Raw genomic sequence first — 12192 nt, 5'->3', positions numbered from 1 at the left:
CTCTACAAGACACCTACATGCCCAAAAATGGGCAAATGGATGCTATGTACATAAAATCACATTAGCATTAATGTGTAGCTGTCTATTGAGGCCGGGGATGGTGGGGGGGAGGACAACATGATAACATTGTACTCCAATTAAAAAGTAGTCCTTACAAATAAAATTTTACTTCTGTTCCTAGAAAATAAAGTTTTCCTTCAGTTCTAGCATTGCCGAAAGGGAGACAGTGAAAATAGTTCACAACCAGAACTCTCATATTCTCTGTTTGCATTCCCTTTATAGCTTACTTCCTTTCTTTGTCTGCCTACAAAGCTGAAATGTTTAGTTATTTTAATGCTAGAACTTTGAATACTGAAAGGAAATTTCACAGGGAATGGCATAATTCTTATTTGATGGGGGCAATGCCCCCATTTTACCTCTGTCTGGGTGTCATTATTCCTGCTAGAAAAGCGAATGTTTCTGTAATCAAATGTCAATTAGTTATTTCATAGTTCGCGCGAGATATTTGATCTCCTTTCTTCTCAGGTTAAAAGCTACATCACAGCATTGACTGAACTTCTCACATTTGTGAAAGTGAATTCCATATTCAGCTTAAAACATTCAAAAAGCAATTAATTCTCCTTCTCCATTTATGGCAAATGGGAAAATTAATGATGCTACAGAATAACTACATGCAGCTCCTGTCACATTTTTGAAAATGAAATGTTGTCCAGATGCTCTCTTATACACAAACTGGACATTAATAGAAAAAATAATCTCTGAATACTATAGTAAACAAAAAACAACAATAAACAGAATATTTAGGTGGTTTGAAGTCAATGGGCTTTGACAGTTCAGGGTGAAGCACTATTATGAGGAAGTGAGGTGTGCAAGTATTCCAAAAACAAAACTTCTAAAACATGTTTTGCCTCTGCATACTCTAAAAATAAATCATATGAGCTTCAAAATAATTCTAGTAAAAACAAGTACCTGCTTATAGTGCTCAGTAAAATTACCGTAGAGGTAATCTATATCCATCACAATAGATCCCAGACTATATGATATTCTATGCCCTTCTAGTCAAAGGCATCTCCCATTCCCTTTCTTTCCATTCATATGTAATACTAAACTATGGTTTAGAGCAGTGGTTCTCAACCTATGGGTCCCCAGGTGTTTTGGCCTACAATTCCCAGAAATCCCAGCCAGTTTACCAACTGTTGGGATTTCTGGGAACTGAAGGCCAAAACATTTGGGGACCCACGGGTTGAGAACCACTGATTTAGAGTGATGTGTACAAGCTATGTGTCACTCATGCCTCCACTCTCCTGCAAGGAGATCTGGAAGTTTTATCTCCTATTTTCATTAACCATGTTAAGTCAATGGCCAGAACCATCTTTGTGCTTTTGGCCCAAATTAATTAACTGTGCATAAGGATTTTTTTCAGAGCGGTTTGCAGTAATTGCAAGGAAAGGCAACACTATGAGAAAAACTAACATGTCCCCATCCCCCAACCCTCAGAGCATCTTAGGAGACAACAGGTTTTGCTGCTCTCTCTACCACTCCATCGTAGCATTTGTAGCCATTTTAAAACTTATGTTACATTTCATTTTCAAAAGAAATTCAGCAAGTTAGAAAACACATCTATATATATACAAATGTAATGTGGCGTTTTACTATGGAGTAAACAACAAATCCACTGAACCCAATCACACCAAAATTGGCCACAAAAGGCATAGTCATCCAGTCTATGTCTTTCAATAAAAAAAACTTAGAAAAATAGTCCAAATTACAGAGGATGAGGAAGAGCCTTTCTTTCCCCTAACTGCCAATTAGAAAGGTAGCTCCGCTACCTTTAGCCCCCTCCCCCGCTGCCTTTAGGCCCCACCCCCTTAGTGTCCTAGCAATTCCTTCAGCCAAAATGGCGTCCAGGGCAGAGGCAGAGTGCACTTAGGCCTTATCCACACTGCCTATAAAATACATTATCCGATTTGAACTGGATTATATGGCAGTGTAGACTCAAGGCCCTTCCACACAGCTACATTACACAGAATGCCAAGGCAGATAATCCATAGTATTTGCTTTGAACTGGATTATCTTAAGTCAATACTGCCATATAACCCAGTGTGGATTTTATACAGCTGTGTAGAAGGGGCCTCATATAATCCAGTTCTAAGCAGATAATATAAGATTATAAATATAATATGTAATAATTACTGTGGTATAATAATACAGAACAATATAATCTCTAAAACCAGGACAGTAAATAAAGAGTAACACTCTGAAAGCAGGGAAAATGGGAAATAATAATAATAATAATAATAATAATAATAATAATAATAATAATAAAAACTTTATTTATACCCCGCCACCATCTCCCCGCGGGGACTCTGGGCAGCTTACATGGGGCAGTGGCCCAAACAACATACGGACAAAATATAAGCAACATAATACAAATCACAATATAAAAAGATAAAACAGTAATACAATATATCAATTAAAACAACAATACAAGGATAAAAAATTGCATTTAAAACACATAAATGGTAAGACCGTAATAAATGCAGGATAGATTTTTTTAAAACCCTCTGCGGCTGATTAATTAATGACTGTATCTCCAAAGGCCTGGCGAAACATCCAAGTCTTCAGTTGTTTCCTGAAGGAAGATAGAGAGGGAGCCAACCTAATCTCCCTGGGGAGGGAGTTCCAGAGTCGGGGGCCACATCTGAGAAGGCCCTCTCTCTCATCCCCACCAAACGCAGTTGTGAGGAGGGTGGGAGTGAGAGGAGGGCCTCCCCGGAATATCTCAGCGATCAGGTGGGTTCATAGGGGACCATGCGGTCACGAAGATAGGCAGGTCCTGAACCATTTAGAGCTTTATAGGTAATAACCTGCACCTTGAATTGGGCCCGGAATATTATCAGCAGCCAGTGGAGCTGCTTGAACAGGGGGGTTGACCGCTCCCTGTAAGCAGCTCCGGTTAGTAACCTAGCTGCCAACCGTTGCACCAACTGCAGTTTCTGGACCGTCTTCAAGGGCAGCCCCACGTAGAGTGCATTACAGTAATCCATCTTTGAGGTAACCAGAGCGTGGACCACCATGGTCAAGTCAGACTTCTCGAGGTACGGTCGCAGTTGGCGCACTAGCTTTAGAAGTGCAAAGGCCCTCCCAGCCACCGCCGACACCTGAGCATCAAGTGACAGCGATGAATCCAGACGGACCCCCAAACTGCGGATCTGCGCCTTCAGGGGGAGTGTGACCCCGTCAAGCACAGGTAGCCACCCTATGCCCCGATTGGTCGAACAGCTGACCTCTGTCTTATCAGGATTAAGCTTCAGCCTGTTGGCCCTCATCCAACCCATCACAGAGGCCAGACACTGGTCTAGGATCCGAGGGGTTTCCTTGGAAGTAGGTGTAAAAGAGTAGTGGAGTTGAGTGTCATCTGCGTAGAGATGGCACCGAACTCCAAAACCCTGGATGACCTCGCCCAGTGGTTTCATGTAGATATTAAAAAGCATGGGGGACAGAATGGAACCTTGTGGGACCCCACAGATTAAAGGCCAGGGGTCCGAACAGGTGTCCCCCAGCATCACCATCTGGGTATGGCCCTCAGGAAGGACTGGAGCCCCTGCAAAGCAGTACCCTCAAGGCCCATGCTGGAGAGCCGTCCCAGAAAGATACCATGGTCGATGGTATCGAAAGCCGCTGAGATGTCTAAGAGAACCAACAGGGACACACTCCCCCTGTCGAGCTCTCTGCGGAGGTCATCCACCAAGGCGACCAAAGCAGTCTCAGTGCCATGACTAGGCCTGAAGCCAGACTGGAATGGGTCAAGATAATCGGTGTCATCCAAGAATCCCTGGTGTTGAGAGGCCACTACCTGCTCCAGAACCTTGCCTAAGAATGGGAGGTTTTAAATTGGTCAATAGTTCAATAGAATAGAGGAATCAAGGGATGCATTTTTTAGAATTGTTCTAATAGTTGCCTGTTTCAGGCTGGATGGAAAATGCCCTTGTTCCAGTGAGGCATTGATAATCCTCAAAAACCAGTCGACCAACACCCCCCCCCCCCCCCCCCCAGCAAGCTTTATAAGCCAGGTAGGGCAAGGATCTAGAGCACATGTGGTTGGTCTCATCGCTCCAAGGATCTTGTCCACGTCATCAGGCCAAACAGGTTGAAACAAATCCATCAAGATGGAACTGACAGATGCTCTAGGTACCTCATCAGGCACTGTATCAAAGCTGGCATCCAAGTCAGAGCGTAATTGAGTGACTTTATCTGCAAAATGATGTGCGAACTCGCTGCATCGAGTGACTGAGTTGTCAAGGGGCTCCTCCACCTCATGAGGATGAAGGAGCTCCCGGACAATCCGGAACAACTCTGCTGGTCTATTAGTTGCAGACACGATGCGGGCAGTCAAGAAATCTTTTCTGGCTGCCTGCAACGCCACAGAATAGGCCTTAATGGAGGCTCTAGCCCGTGTTCGGTCGGTGAGGCTCCAAGTCTTTCACCACTTGCACTCTAGTCCCCGCCTCGCCCGCTTCATCAAAGCCAGCTCCCTAGTGAACCAAGGAGCTGACCTGGCTCTGCGGAGCAAGAGCGGACGTTCAGGGGCGATCGTGTCAAGAGCCCTGGCCATCTCGGTGTTATAGAGATCAACCAGGGTCTCCACAGGATTGTCAGCTGACATGACAGGAAGTTCCCCAAGAGACATCAGGAATCCGTCCGGATCCATAAGTCTCCTGGGGTGGACCATCTTAATCGGTCCACCACCCCTGTGGAGGTTTGGCACAATAGTAAATCTAACACTGATCAGGAATTCCAGAAAGGAAACAATCAGGGCTAGCTAACACCTCCCAACAAAGGATTCCCCCAGGCAGGAAGCAGCCAGTCTTTGAAGCTGCAAGACCATTAAATGCTAATCAAGGTGGCTAACTGCAGCATTCATACTTGCCACACCGAGACTATTAATTGCTATTCAAACTGGCCAACCAAGGATTCCACAAGGTAGGAATCGGCCAGGCTTACAAACAGCAAGGCTATTCAGTGCTTTTCAACCTGGCCAACCAAGATATCCCCTAGGTGAAAAACCCCCAGGCTTTGAAGCCACAGGGCTACTCTATCCCATTCAACCTGGCCTAGCAAGGATGCCTTATGTAGAAAGCGGCCAGGCTTTTAAGCTGCAAGACTATTCAGTGCAATTCAAGATGGCCAAACAATGATTCCCCTACAAAGGAAGTAGCCAGACTTCAAAGCAGCTCTTTGATCAAGGGTGCTACTCCAGCTACTCCAGAAAACAGCCAGGCTTTGAGGCTGCAAGGCTATTCACTGCTATTCCACCTGGCCAACAAACGATTCCCATAAGCCACAGCAACGCGTGGCCGGGCAAAGCTAGTAATAATAAATTAGTAGTGAATTGTGAAGCTGTGTCACAGGTCACTGGTAATAGTGTGCTGATGAGCCTTGGACTTTGCCAAGGCACATTTACGCTTACTAGCTAATGTCAGGGAGCCCCGGTGGTGAAGTGCGTTAAAGCACTGAGCTGGAGATCAAAAGGTCCCAGGTTCAAACCCCGGGAGCGGCGTGAGCGGCCGCTGTTAGCTCCAGCTCCTGCTAACCTAGCGGTTCGAAAACATGCCAATGTGAGTAGATCAATAGGTACCGCTCCGGCGGGAAGGTAATGGTGCTCCATGCAGTCATGCTGGCTACTTGACCTTGGAGGTGTCTATGGACAACACTGGCTCTTCAGCTTAGAAATGGAGATGAGCACTAACCCCCAGAGTCAGACATGACTGGACTTAATGTCAGGGGATACCTTTACCTTTACCTAGCTAGTGTCATAATGAAAAACAGGATTGATGTATATCAGTCACTTTGCTGGCTGTCCTACAAGGTACTATTCATGTGCATTCGGGACTTACCTTGTTTCATTTCGTGTCTTGGCTTTCAGCGATGCCCTGATTCGTTTTTGTCTGACCTTCCAAAATTGGGAAGTCAGACATTTATTTTTTATTTTTGGGGGGGGGGGGGGTTGTTTTGTTGTTGGTTTTTTTTCTTTTTCTTTTCAGAGGGAGGGGAAGGTGCTGGCCAAGGCCACAGCACCAGCCAGAGCCATTCAAACACCTGGTAAGGAGCTGGGCAAAGGGAGAGGGGGGAGGCGAAGGATGATGCAAGCACCCCCAACCTCCCCCCCCCCCTGCTACCAGGCCTGTGCGCGCAGGCCCAAAGTCTGTACACACAGGCCCAAAGCTCCTGGGCCTATGGGTGCAGGCTTTGGGCCGTGCCTAGCTTGTACTCGCAGGGCTTACCGCTGATTGGAGCTGATACCGGCTCCCACCTGCCTTTCATTTTGATTGCATTTTTGTTTCCGGGGGATGGGGGGGGGGCTTTCCATTTAGTGTCACCTGAATGGACGGTATGAAACAGAAATGCGAATGAAACAAATGGGACAAATATTGTGCACATCTCTACAAGGTACCATAAGAGCATTTGTCTACTGCAGTGGTTCCCAGGGTTTTGGACTTCAGCTCCCACAATTCCTAATATCTGGTAAGCTGGATAGCATCACTGGGAGTTGAAGTCCAAATTAACTGGAGGACCAAAGGTTTGGAACCATTGATCTACTGCATACAGACATGATGGAACTGCCCGGTTCTCATTCTTGCATATGTAAGTTCACTTACAGGAGCATAACTCCCATATAGTATTCTGACCGTCATCATTATCTCAGGGAAGGGCTTGCTGAATATGTTTAAGCTGTTTTGATCTTGGGGACATATTCATGTTATTGGAGTAAACACTACATACTTTCATTTAAATAAATGCCTGAAGCATGATTTGGAAAATGAGGCCAATTAATTATTTTTCTTCTGAACAGAGAGAACATAGTCTTGAACTTAGGAATGGATGGTACTTAATATCTGTCCCGTTAAATTATTTCAGTAAGAAAACTGAGTGCTGGAGATGTGGGGGGATATGGGGAATTGTACATATATGTGCTCCTTGTTCTGTCTAGTTTAGTTCCAGTTCTGGCAAAATCTGTTCACTAAAATCCATGCAAACAGTAGCCAAAATATAGAAATATGTATCTCTTGCTTTAAGTATTTTGTCTCTATTTATAGAATATGTTTACAGTGGATATGTTTAGTTTGGGCACTTAGTGGCAAGATTGATTATTGGGCAAAATTGGAAAGGTCTCATCCATTTCACATTAGAGAGACAATCTTTATGGAAAAGCATGCTTCATAGATGAAATCTTTAAAAAATGAAGATGGATATAATGGTAACTTTTATGCAATATGATATGTATTTATTTCATATGCAGCAGAAACCCAGATGACTTTCACATCCAATCTCTCACACTGATCTCTGGGAAGCTATGATACATTAAATTACAAAACATTGGAAGGTGCTACCTGGGAGGACTTGTAAATGCTTTATTATATATGATCGAATGTTATTGGATTGGTTTGTGTTTCATTGAAGTAACCAGAAATTACATTTTTTTAAAGAAGGGGAAGACTCACACAATGAAATGATAGAATATGATTCAGTATTGTTTGAATGGCAACTATCAGTTCCATATACAAGTCCTCCTCTGAAGCAATCCATCTTTAACAGGAGGACTAGGCTGCATCCCAGGGAATCTCATGGTACTTTTCATTTCCCTCAGAGTCAAGTTCAATATTAAAGGAAATCACATTTCTTCCAATTAACCCATTTGTCTCCTCAAAGACATTTACTCAAAGTTACATGCTTCAGTAATCACATTTGTAAATTACCTTTACTTTTGTTTTTCAAAGACTTATCTCACACCAAAGTATGCTTAATGCAATATACACAAGTGAAAAAAAATATGACAAGCAGATATCTTTTACCATTTGGTAGAGTAACTCTGCAAAACAGAAAACATACAGTACTCAAGGTATGTTGCTAGGTGCAGCATTTTGGATAGCTGCTTTAAAGATCAGACTAAAACCTAAGTCATGACCTTACTGCAATGCTAATATTGTTCTAATGCAGCGTTTTTCAACATGGGAGTCGGAACCCCAGGGGGGGGTCACAAAGGGGATTTTAGAGGGGTTGCCAAAGACCATCAGAAATACATATTTCTTATGGTCTTAGGAACCCAAATCCCTCCAATATTTTCTGTTGGTCATTGGGGTTCTATGTGGAAAGTTTTCCCCCAATTTTATCGTTGGTGAGGTTCAAGGGGATCTTTTATTGTAGGTGAACTATAAATCCCAGCAACTACAACTCACAGATGTCAAGGTCTATTTTCCCCAAACTCCACCATCATCAGTGTTCAAATTTGGGCATATTGAGTATTCATGTCAAGTTTGGTCCAGATGCATCATTGTTTGTAGTCCACAGTGCTCTCTGGATGTAGGTGAACTATAACTCCAAAACTCAAGGTCAATGTCCACCAACTCCTTCTAGTATTTTCTGTTGGTCATGGGAATTCTGTGTGTAAAGTTTGGTTCAATTTCATCATTGGTGGAGTTCAGAATGCTCTTTGATTGTGGGTTAACTATAAATCCCAGCAACTACAACTCCCAAATGACAAAATCAACACCCCCCCCCCCAACCACACCAGTTTTCAAATTTGGGCATATTTGGGCAAATTTGGTCCAGTGAATAAAAACACATCCTGCATATCAAATATTTACATTGCAATTCATAATAGTAGCAAAGTTACAGTTAAGAGTAGCAACGAAAATAATTTTATGGTTGAGGGTCACCACAACATGAGGAACTGTATTAAGGGGAGAAAAAATTATCCCCCTCAATGGGGCTCAGGTGATGGCAAATGATTAGCCACACTGATTGCTACCATATTCCATCAAGAGATATATTTTTAATACAGTGGGCCAATCTGGACAAGAGAACTCAGGAACCTCCTGGAACCTGGCATATTGGTTACAAGAATCATCCTGCTAAATACTTCCTATTCCTCTCAGTTGCAGTAAGAGCAGATCTTGATGTGAACATATTTTCCTTTCTCATTTGCTTGTCTCCCAACAAACTAGGTTTAGACTTGTTTCTCTAGTTTGCTAGGGAAAAGGTGTCCACCTTGAGACAATGTAGTAATCTATGGAGTACAGTTTTGAGGCCTGTTACACATTCCCACTGTGAATGGCAAGGATACGATGTGGGAGTTCTTGCATTTCCCTGGTTTCTCATGTTGTCCAAACTAGGTGCCTGTCCCCTACCACGAAAAGTGTCATTTCTAATTTTATAGGGGACCATTCTTCAAGGGTGGCATTACAAAATTGATAAACAGTGTGCACTTCTAAACACAAAGTAGGGACTACTATCAAATGCCTGCACAGAAAGCCACATACCGTATTTCATCTTATTTTCCCCATCAGTTTCCTGTCACTGCCTGACAACAAAATTTATGCCACTATTTATTACCCATTAGAAAGTAATAGGATGACGGATAACATGAAAAGGGACATTTTAAAAGTCAATTGTCTGAAATCTACATGTTCCACAACACCTTTCCCACCCACCTATTCCCAGCTCAAATGCCATTCTTAGCACAGCGTGTATTGGCCACAATAAATAGTTGTCAGAACAGAAGTATTCCACATTGCTGAAGCTTGGGTGCTTGAACTGTTTGTATAGTGGTGGAGCAAAAGTGACTGTACATATATTTCACAATGCATCCACTGTTGTCATCATTGATTGGTGGTGGTGGTGGGGGGGGGGGGGGACTTTTTGTAATTAATTCCTTTTTGTATTTTCTAGAAATGCTTACCTGTTGTAATCCTTGAAAACAACAAAGAAGGAAGACATTACGAGTATTTCACAGTTTATATCTACAGAGTTTGCAAGTGGAGACAGAAGAAGCCAAATGCTTCTTGCAAAGATGCAAAAAGTAATTTGCATTCAGCCATGCCCTTCCCAGTAGGCCCCATTAAAAGCAAACTCCTAGCTGGTGTTTTCTCCCTCTTCAACAACTTCTGCTAATTTGACTTCATCATGATGTTGCTCAGCAACAAGTGTTCTTGTTTTCATATGTGAAATGTTAGAAACCATGTAGTTGCAATATAACATAATTTGAGATGTATTCTCTCTCCCTACTGGTGGTAGGGCTTTTCTACACTGTCAAGAAACCCCAAAGTGGACTAGAAGTCACTCCTGGATAACTCTACATGACATCCAGGGACTTCCAGCCTATCATGTAAGTTTAAACTCATTAACCCAGTTATTTTTTCCAACTAAAACAACTGAAAGTTTTAAAGGCTTTGACAAGTGTTTTTTCAAACTCGCTCCTCCAGGTGTTTTGGACTTCAGCTCCCAGAAATCCCAGCTAGTTTGCCAGCTGTTAGGAATTGTGGGAACTGAGGTTAAAAACATCAGGAAAAACACAGTTTGAGAAACTCAGGTTTAGGCTAAAGTTCAAGATAGGTCAACTCCGAAAAATCCAGAGTGTTTCTCTCACATTTAAAAGATCTGCTTTTAAGAATTCAGGGGTTTTTTAAAGCTTTTGTTTCTGTTTTCAACATAATAATATTTTAATACCTTCCTGTAATAAAAGCATAAGTATACAAAGCAGGAAAATAACCTTTCTGGTATAAAGAGACTTTTCAAGAAGACAATCAAAAGCAATGGAGGAGAAAATTGCATGTTAGAAGTCTTAATTTGAATCTGACATAGAGTTTACAGAACACAATAAATCAGGAGGTGAAATGATCCCACTGTCTTGAATTTAGGGCTTGCTAGCTACAAAAAGTATGCCTTTGCCTTGAATTTTGCATGCTCTTGCCAAGTATTCATGTGTGTAATATGTGTCTGTGTGTATTAAAAAGTACAAATAAGTAAACAGCTATTAAAATCCACTGCATTTTGCTCTTCAGTGAAATATTTGAGATTCACATTAAAATAGTCAACATTCTAGCCACTCCATTTATTTTGTAGAAGCCCTAATTCTTCAGAAACCTGGGTTTGACCATACATTTAATGGGTCATTATACTACCACCTCATCAAATGGCCGGCAGCAGAAGGAGGTGGTGATCCACTTTGCTGCAAGACATGGGGAATCCAGTACCCCATGTTTTGCATTACTCGCATCTCCCACTTCACCAGGAGGTCAATCACATGGGGGAAGCGTGGAGCATGCATGGTGTGCTTCTCCCATGGATTGGGCAACACAGGAAGCCTCCCGTGTTGTCAGGGCGGCAACGTCACTCCGGTTCCACCCCTCTGCATCCATGGAGCTGGCACGAAGTCGTTTGATGAGAGCCATCCGGCTCCATGGGTGATCAGAAATGCAGTCCTATATGATGAGATCATTAGAGAAGTCTTCTCCAGATTGATGTCCTCCAGCTATATGCTCAGTATTTGCTTGAATACAGTGGCTAGGATTCAGTTCATGACATAGGGCTATCCTCCTGTTTTAGTTGTTTATATGCTCTATGAGTATTTGTAAAATAAGATTTTAAGCAATTTGCACCCTGCTGAAAGGAAATTATCTCCAGGAGAACACATAACAACAGTTCTGATACAACAGTAAAGCAATAAGGAGGTAACTGAATAATACTTTGGCCCTGAAAGAGGAGATTTGGAAAATAATATTGCATACAGGAACACACACATACACTCAAGACCTGCACCCTGCAGGACTGCAATTACATGGTCAGTGTGCTTGTAGTTGTTTTAGTGTGAGAGTAGGACTCTGGGTGAGCAGAGTCCATGGCCTATTCAGCCATGGAAACCTACTGGGTGACCTTAGAAAAAAAAGTAGCATGTAAGGAAAGCAATGGCAATCTTCCTCTGAATATATCTTGCCAAGAAAGCCATATGATAGGGCTGCCAAATGTCAGCTTGAAGGCACATAACAACAACAAATTTCTCCAAGCGTTTGGCCAGGAGGAACAGCATAAATGGCCTAGAGCATCCAATTCAATATCATTCAGAACAGTTTCTCTGTTTCCTTTGAGCTTTTAGAGAAGTTTGACAGAAAGCACAGGGGTCTACAGAGGAAGAGGGAACACAATTCTTTTTCTCCATGGGTTTTGTTAATGTATTTTAGTACGCAAGCATCTGTATCACAATCAGGCATCCATGCCACTGTCTTTTGAGTTAACTTCTTGTACACCATGCTTCCAATCCTCTTCAATACACATGAAACCAGTGCACTAAATAATCATCCAATAGAATTTTGAATGTACTAGATCTTTTCTTAACTGACATAATGGAAATGAGAG

The 12192-nt window shown here is 42.5% G+C and overlaps 1 protein-coding gene across 2 annotated transcripts in view; it reads right to left on the bottom strand.

Annotated features, from left to right (window-relative positions):
* Positions 1-12192, bottom strand: part of scml4 (Scm polycomb group protein like 4) — a 125291-nt gene that overhangs the window by 49943 nt on the left and 63156 nt on the right. The window lies entirely within an intron of this gene.

Source organism: Anolis carolinensis, chromosome 1 (assembly GCF_035594765.1).
Source record: "Anolis carolinensis isolate JA03-04 chromosome 1, rAnoCar3.1.pri, whole genome shotgun sequence".
NCBI lineage: Eukaryota > Metazoa > Chordata > Lepidosauria > Squamata > Dactyloidae > Anolis > Anolis carolinensis.
This window is presented reverse-complemented; position numbering and strand designations above follow the sequence as displayed.